Source organism: Pongo pygmaeus, chromosome 3 (genome assembly GCF_028885625.2).
Source record: "Pongo pygmaeus isolate AG05252 chromosome 3, NHGRI_mPonPyg2-v2.0_pri, whole genome shotgun sequence".
Lineage (NCBI taxonomy): Eukaryota > Metazoa > Chordata > Mammalia > Primates > Hominidae > Pongo > Pongo pygmaeus.
The window spans coordinates 197991804-197999279 of record NC_072376.2 but is presented as its reverse complement, the minus strand read 5'-3'; the positions used below and the strand labels follow the sequence as shown (position 1 = coordinate 197999279).

Below are 7476 nucleotides of genomic sequence, written 5' to 3'. Positions count from 1 at the left end.
GCTTGCTAGGATTAGGAAATTCCAGCCTGGCAAATTCTAGTCAGACCGATTCTCCGCTCTTGAACCCTGTTAAGGTGTTTATCAATGACAATGCAAGCACAGTGGGACACAGAAGTTCATTAGTGATTCCAGTTTCGCCCTGACCTTGTGATCTCGCCCTGCCCTTCTGCCTTGTGATCTTTCGTCACCCTTGAAGCATGTCATCTCTGGGACCCACACCCTATTCGTACGCTCCCTCCCCTTTGAAAATCGCTAATAAAAACTTGCTGGTTTTATGGCTCAGGGGGCATCACAGAACCTGCCGACATGTGATGTCTCCCCTGGACACCCAGCTTTAAAATTTCTCTCTTGTACTCTTTCCCTTTATTTCTAGACCAGCCGACACTTAGAGAAATAGAAAAGAACCTATGTGAAATATCGGGGACTGGTTTCCCCTGATAGTGAAGGAGACAGGTTAGATACACTGGAGCTTCCACACAGGAGAGAGGGAAGGAACTGGAGGAGAAGGTGAGTTGAAAGATTTGGGGGTTTTGTTTTCAAGTGAGAGAGATTTGAATAGGTTTAATGCTGATGGTGGGGATCCAGTTAAGAGAAAGACTGAAAATACTAGAGGGAAAGGTAACTGACAGTATAGAGTTCCTAAGAACCCCAAGCAGTAAATTCTAGCCTAGCTGGGGGTGGGGTGTGAAGAAGCAAAGAACCTTTTTTATTTTTTTTTAATGGGCTGGGTGTGAAGTTACATTTGTAGTTTTGTGGCAGGAAGTTCCCTTACTGTAACTTCTATATTTTCTGTGAAGCAGAAGACAAGAACTCTGTTCAAAGTTAGGGAGATGATAGATCGAGGGCTAGAAGAGTAAGGCAGGCTTGAAACAATCATTGTCACGAATGGGAGTTGACCAGAGATTAGTAAGGTTGCTGGGCCATGTGTAGGGGCCCAGTTGAAACTAGCAATTACAAATGTGCAGTGGTTCTAGGCTGTGCAGCTGTGTGAATCTACCCAGTGACCCTCAGCTGCTTGGATGCTGCCATGGATAGCGCATGTGTTGGCTTTGTCCAACTATGGGCTTTTGCCCACATTGATTTTAAAAAGACAGAGGAGCCACAGATTCTGGAGTACTGCAAAATGACTTTCCAAATTGATGAACCATGAACTCTAAGCTGGATAGACAGAGAAATGAAAAGAAGGGACTAATGGGGAATAAGACGTGTGATCCATGGCCCAATGGCCCTGATGGACGTGAAGATCCACTGTTGTGGGAGGAATGGAACACTAACACTAAATGATGGAGGTTGTGGTCAGAAACAGGTCAATGATGGAGGCTGTGGTCGGAAACAGGTCAATGATGGAGGCTGTGGTCGGAAACAGGTCAATGATGGAGGCTGTGGTCAGAAACAGGTTGAGTTGGAGGGGCACACATTTGGTCATGAAAATGGTGGGACTAAGAAGAATGAAGTGGCATGCAAGAGACCATTATACAAATGATGTGGAACTCAGGGTGAGGATGTTGGGTGTGTGCTCTTCTGTATGGACATTGACGTTATGCTAAACTGAGATTCACTATGTGGGAACATAGTAATAAGATAATGTGGCTGGGCGCGGTGGCTCACACCTGTAATCCCAACACTTGTGGGAGGCTGAGGCGGGCGGATAGCAAGGTCAGAGTTTGAGACCAGCCTGGCCAATATGGTGAAACCCATCTGTACTAAAAATACAAAAATTAGCCAGGCATGGTGGTGGGCACCTGTAATCACAGCTACTCGAGAGGCTGAGGCAGGAGAATTGCTTGAACCCAGGAGGTAGAGGTTGCAGTGAGCCGAGACCATGCCTTTGCACTCCAGCCTGGGCGACAGAGTGAGACTCCATCTCAAAAAAAAAGATAATGTGATATAACTTAGTTGTGTTTACAAACTTTTGATTTTATGGATTTGAAAAAAATCCATCGTTCATTTTTGCCAGATTTTTTTAAGCTATTACCCATTATTCATAACAAGAAAGACATTTTAACTCCCACCTCCTCATTTCCCTCTCAACCCCAAAATAAGTAGGGACATAATCCCAGATTAAAGGAGAATACTTCCAAGGAAACGCTTGTCACACATGCACACACACACACATTCCTCAGGATCTAACCTTTTGCAAGTTGAAACCGCATTCGGGAAGCAATACTCTAATCCACTAAAATAAAATTTCACTTAACACTTGAAATAAACTTGAACTCAAAAAATTTCCCTCCTTGGTGAGACTCGGGCAGTGAGAAGCAGCTGTGACTAGAAATGGCACTGAACTGTCCCTTAGAAACCTTTTTATAAAACATGTTTGTTGTGCCCTAGTAAGATGTCAGAACTTTCCATAGATTAAATAAATACTCCAATTTAAGTCATTTCTTTTCAGATTTGTCTGAATTTCAGTTGATCCAGAGCAAGAAAAAATGAATGTTCACGTGTGAAAGTCTGTGGGTCCATTGCATAGACAATTAAGAAATAATGGATAACAGATTCAAGTCAAATGCAGTACGCATGTGGGTGTGTGGCCTAGGATATTTGGATTCCAGCCTGTTAAGCCACTGATCAAGTGATCTTGGCCAAATTACAACTTCTGTTGTCTACATTTGAAGACTCAGGCCCTTTCAGCTCTAATATTGTATATAAAAGTAAAAGGTGGCTGGGCGCAGTGGCTCACGCCTGTAATCCCAGCACTTTGGGAGGCCGAGGCAGGCAGATTGTGAGGTCAGGAGTTCGAGACCAGCCTGGCCAACATGGTGAAACCCCACCTCTACTAAAATACAAAAATTAGCCGGGCATGGTGGCGGGTGCCTGTAGTCCTAGCTACTCAGGAGGCTGAGGCAGGAGAATCACTTGAACCCGGGAGGCAGAGGTTGCAGTGAGCCAAGATCGTGCCATTGCATTCCAGCCTGGGCAATAGAGTGAGACTCCATCTCAAAAAAAAAAAAAAAAAGTAAAAGGCACTTTGAGTGTGTAGAGACTGTTCACAACTCTACTTTTTTTTTTGAGACAAAGTCTTGCTGTTGCCCAGGCTAGCATGCAGAATGCAGGAGCACAATCACAGCTCACTGTAGCCTCAACCTCCCAAACTCAAGTTATCCTCCCACCTTAGCCTCCCAAGTAGCTGGCACCACAGGTGTGTGCTACCACACCCTGCCAATTTTTTAAAATTTTTTGTAGAGACAGGATCTTGCTATGTTGTCCAAGCTAGTTTCAAACTCCTAGGCTCATAGTATCCTCCTGCCTCCCAAAGCGCTGGGATTACAGGTGTGAGCCACCACAAATGGCAGCGACTCTTCGACAGGCCATAGTTCTCAAACTTTAACATATATCATAGTCATCACATTAAAAATGACAGTGCCAGGTCTTCATACTCTAGGATTCTGGTTCTTAATGTTGTTAAAGAAATGCAGAGACTCAAGAATCTTCGTGTTGTTAAAGAAAAAAATTGTTCATGACACTCGATAAAGAAGGATAAGGCAGACATTGTTCAGGGGGACTATTGCAATAGCTGTAGAGAATGCCACAATGGGGTTTCGCAGTCAGTTGGGGCAAGAAATTAGGCTCTACTCCAAATACAAGGAAAAGTGGGAATTTATAGTTGAGTTGGTGGGGGGTGGCGGGAGGATCAGAGGAGACATCAGGGATATAGGGGGATTCCAGCTAAATTGACTCTAACAGGATTCTTGCTGAAGGCAGGCCAGAGTGATCAGATGTCACCTGGGGGTTGGTGGAGGATGAGGAACCCAATCGGATATCAAGGTTGGGGTGTTCTGGCTAAATTGATTTAGCAGGCTTCTGGCTAAAATCGGACAATGCAAAGCTGAACAAAGAAGTCCAGAAGTCAGAGTCTCGTGGAGAAGAGAGTTCAGAGGTGCCTGCTTAGAGATTGGCGAGGGAGAGAATCTTCGTCAGGGTCTAACAAGCACTTCAGGTGGTCCCCATGCCATTGTTCCTAGGATCACACCTGAAGAAACGCTGCTGTTGTCTCTGTCACAGTCCTTTCTGTCTTACCCATGAACCAAGTGAGAAGATAGCATTGGCCAGCAGTTTTTACTATTTCTCTTTAACTCACGTTTGGACTTTAAACTTTCATCTGCCTCTCTCTCCTACTTTCACGGTGTCTGGAATGTTTTCTCAATGCCAACCATCAATTCACTGATTCTCCAGACACCAGCTGGATGTCCTACATTGAATTCTAACACTATCTACCTGGAGTTGGCATAGACCCCACAGGTTAAGGGCTCATTCCCACAAGACCCCCACAACTTCAGATGTTGGTTGCAAGGCCTGGCTGCCTGCACTTCTGACCCACTGGCTATAATTCAGGGGTTCCTGCTGAAACTGTAATAGGTCCATCACCCAATGCAGGCATCAAGTCAGTACACTGAGACACCCGGCTGCGCGGAGAAAGAGGTATTATCATGGAGCCACCAAACAAGAAGACAGGAGAAAACCTTCAAATCCATCTCCCCAAGGAGTTTGGGGCTCGGGCTTTTTTTTTTTGAGATGGAGTCTCGCTCTGTCGCCAGGCTGGAGTTCAGTGGTGTGATCTCAGCTCACTGCGGTCTCCGCCACCCGGGTTGAAGCGATTCTCCTGCCTCAGCCTCCCAAGTAGCTGGGATTACAGGCGCCCACCACCACGCCTGGCTCATTTTTGTATTTTTAGTAGAGATAGGGTTTCCACCATGTTGGCCAGGATGGTCTTGATCTCCTCACCTTGTAATCCACCCGCCTGCCTTGGCCTCCCAAAGTGCTGGGATTATAGGTCTGGGTCATCACGCCTGGCCTGGGCTTGGGCTTTTAAGGGTTTTGGAGTGGGTGGAAGTGTGGAGATGGTGGATTGGCTGAATAGTGCGGTGTGAAGTCATGGGACAGGAAGATGAAGAAGCTGTATTCTCACACTGATTTGGTTCCTCTGGGGGGGTCTTCAAAGTGGTTGGTTGCAGCTGCTTCACTGGAATTCAGGGTCTGAGAAAAACATCTTGAGCAATCCTCAAACAAAAGTCTTATGATTCTAATGTCAGAGATCCTGTCTGTAGGAATAATGGGAATGCAAATGGTCAGTGTCAGGTGCTACGAGACTTTAAGCAATGAGGAAGGGGCCAGAGAGGAGCCTGATAGATGCTGAATTATAACCGTGTTTCATTCTTGTCAACGCTGTGGGGATGCCTTCCTCACAACTACTTCCTCAGGTTTCATAACATGTTAGAATCAGTCACAGAACTCAGGAACACACTTTACTTACATTTACTAACTTAAATAATACAACTAAGGAACAGCCAAATGGAAGAGAGGCATAGGACCAGGCGTCGGGGAGGGGCACAAGCAGCCCTGCCACCTCCCGGGCACCAGCCTTCCAACACCGATGTATTCACCAGCCTGGAGTTTCTATACAGCTCAATCTCCAGCTTCCCCTTTCCCTTGCATAAGGCAAAGGTCAGGGGCAGAGTGAAAGTTCCAACCTTTTAAACATTTAGTCTTTCTGATGAGCAGCCTCATCCTGAGTATCTAGGGGCCACACTCTAGATCACCTAATTAGCATAAACACAGGTGTGATCAAAAGGAATTCATTATGAATAACAAAAGACTCCCATCAGGCCTGGTGTGGTGGCTCACACCTGTAATTCCAGCACTTTGGGAGGCTGAGGCAGGCGGATCACTTGAGGTCAGGAGTTCAAGACCAGCCTGGCCAACACAGTGAAACCTCATCTCTACTAAAAATACAAAAATAAATTAGCCAGGCATTGTGGCAGGCACCTGTAATCCCAGCTACTCAGGAGGCTGAGGCAGGAGAATCGCTTGAACCTGGGAGGCAGAGGTTGCAGTGAGCCAAGATCACGCCACTGCACTCCAGCCTGGGTGACAGAGCAAGACTCTGTCTCGAAAAAAAAAAAAAAAAGACTCCCATCACTTAGGCAATTCCAAGGGTTTAGGGAACTCTGTGCCAAGAACAGGGACAAAAACCAGATACATACATATATATATATATATATATATATATATGCTTTTTAAAAATATAATTTCAACTTTTATTTTAGATTTGGGGGCACATGTGCAGGTTTGCCTCATGGGTATATGGCATAATGCTGAGGTTTGGAGTGTGACTGATTCTGTCACCCGGATAGTGAGCATAGTTCCCAACAGTTAGTTTTTCAACCCTTGCCCACTCCCTCTCTCCTCCCTCTAGGAGTCCCCCAGTGGTGGTGTTGCCATCTTTATGTCCATGAGTACGCAATGTTTAGCTCGCACTTATCAGTGAGAACAAGCCATATTTGATTTTTCTCTTCTTGCATTAATTTGCTTAAGATAATAACCACATCTATTTCTTATTATACCACAGATATATATATATATAAATCCTATAGCTAAGGACTCATTTTTGTACCTGTAGGCAGTATTTACAATGCACGCATCAAGTCAGTACACCAAGACAACCCGTTGCAGCAGACAAAGAGGTTTAATCGTAGGGCCATCAAACAAGAAGGCAGGAGGAAACCTCAAATCCATCTCCCCAAAAAGTTTGGGATTAGGGATTTTTTTCAGTAGCTGAATATAACTGGCCAGTGCAGAAGAGCCTATGAAGGTGGAAAATGGAGGAAGGAGGACCCCATGCTGGAGAAGTGATGGAGTTTTGAAGTCTTGGAAGATGGTGGCAAGGGAGATGCCAGAGATGAGACAAACCTAATACTCTGTTAAACATCTGTAATCTAACAGTCTTCTATAGGAGTTTATTTTATTTCCATATCCTATGTTCACTTCTAGTGAGAAATAAAAATAAAATCTTAAGCCCCCCACAACTGACTAAATGGATCCCATTGTGAAAGGAAAATATCTTGAGCCTCCAAAATCACTAAGGAAAATTCAAGCTGGAAACTTCTTAGGACAAACCTGCCTCCCATTCTCTTCAAAGTTATTCCTCTGCTCAAGGAGCTAGATGCATATCTGATTGCCGCCTTTGGAAAGGCTAACCAGAAACTCAAAAGAATGATACAGTTTGTTATCACCTATCTATGACCTGGAAGCTCCCTCCCTCCCCACTTGAGTCTTCCTGCTTTTGTTTCAAGCTGTCCCGCCTTTCCAGACCAAACCAATGTACTTCTTACGTATACTGATTGATGTCTCGTGTCTCCCTAAATCGTATAAAACCAAGCTGTGCCCCAACCACCCTGGGCATGTGTCATCAGGATTCCATGAAGCTGTGTCACGGGCACATTCCCCAACCTTGAAAAAATAAACTTTCTAAATTAACTGAGACCTGTCTCAGATTTTCTGGGTTCACATTATTTTGGTCAAGGGGACTCCCCCAAGTAACTTTGAAAACTGAGTTCTAGGCTGTGAGGGGATGGGAGGTCAGAGGTCAGATGCACCTTGTTGCACACCCCCACCTCACTAACCCCCTTAGGCTTTCTTCCCTAGGGGCTAAACAGAAACCAGCTCTTTCCCTTTTTTTTTCTTTTTCTTTTTTTTAGA

The 7476-nt window shown here is 45.0% G+C and overlaps 1 long non-coding RNA gene across 1 annotated transcript; it reads left to right on the top strand.

Moving 5' to 3' along the window:
* Positions 1–1025: 1025 nt before the first annotated feature.
* LOC129034662 (uncharacterized) lies at positions 1026–7258 on the top strand. Its single transcript, XR_008501966.2, has 2 exons — positions 1026–1306; positions 6553–7258. It is a non-coding gene; the product is annotated as an uncharacterized LOC129034662 (long non-coding RNA).
* The last annotated feature ends 218 nt before the right edge of the window (positions 7259–7476 follow it).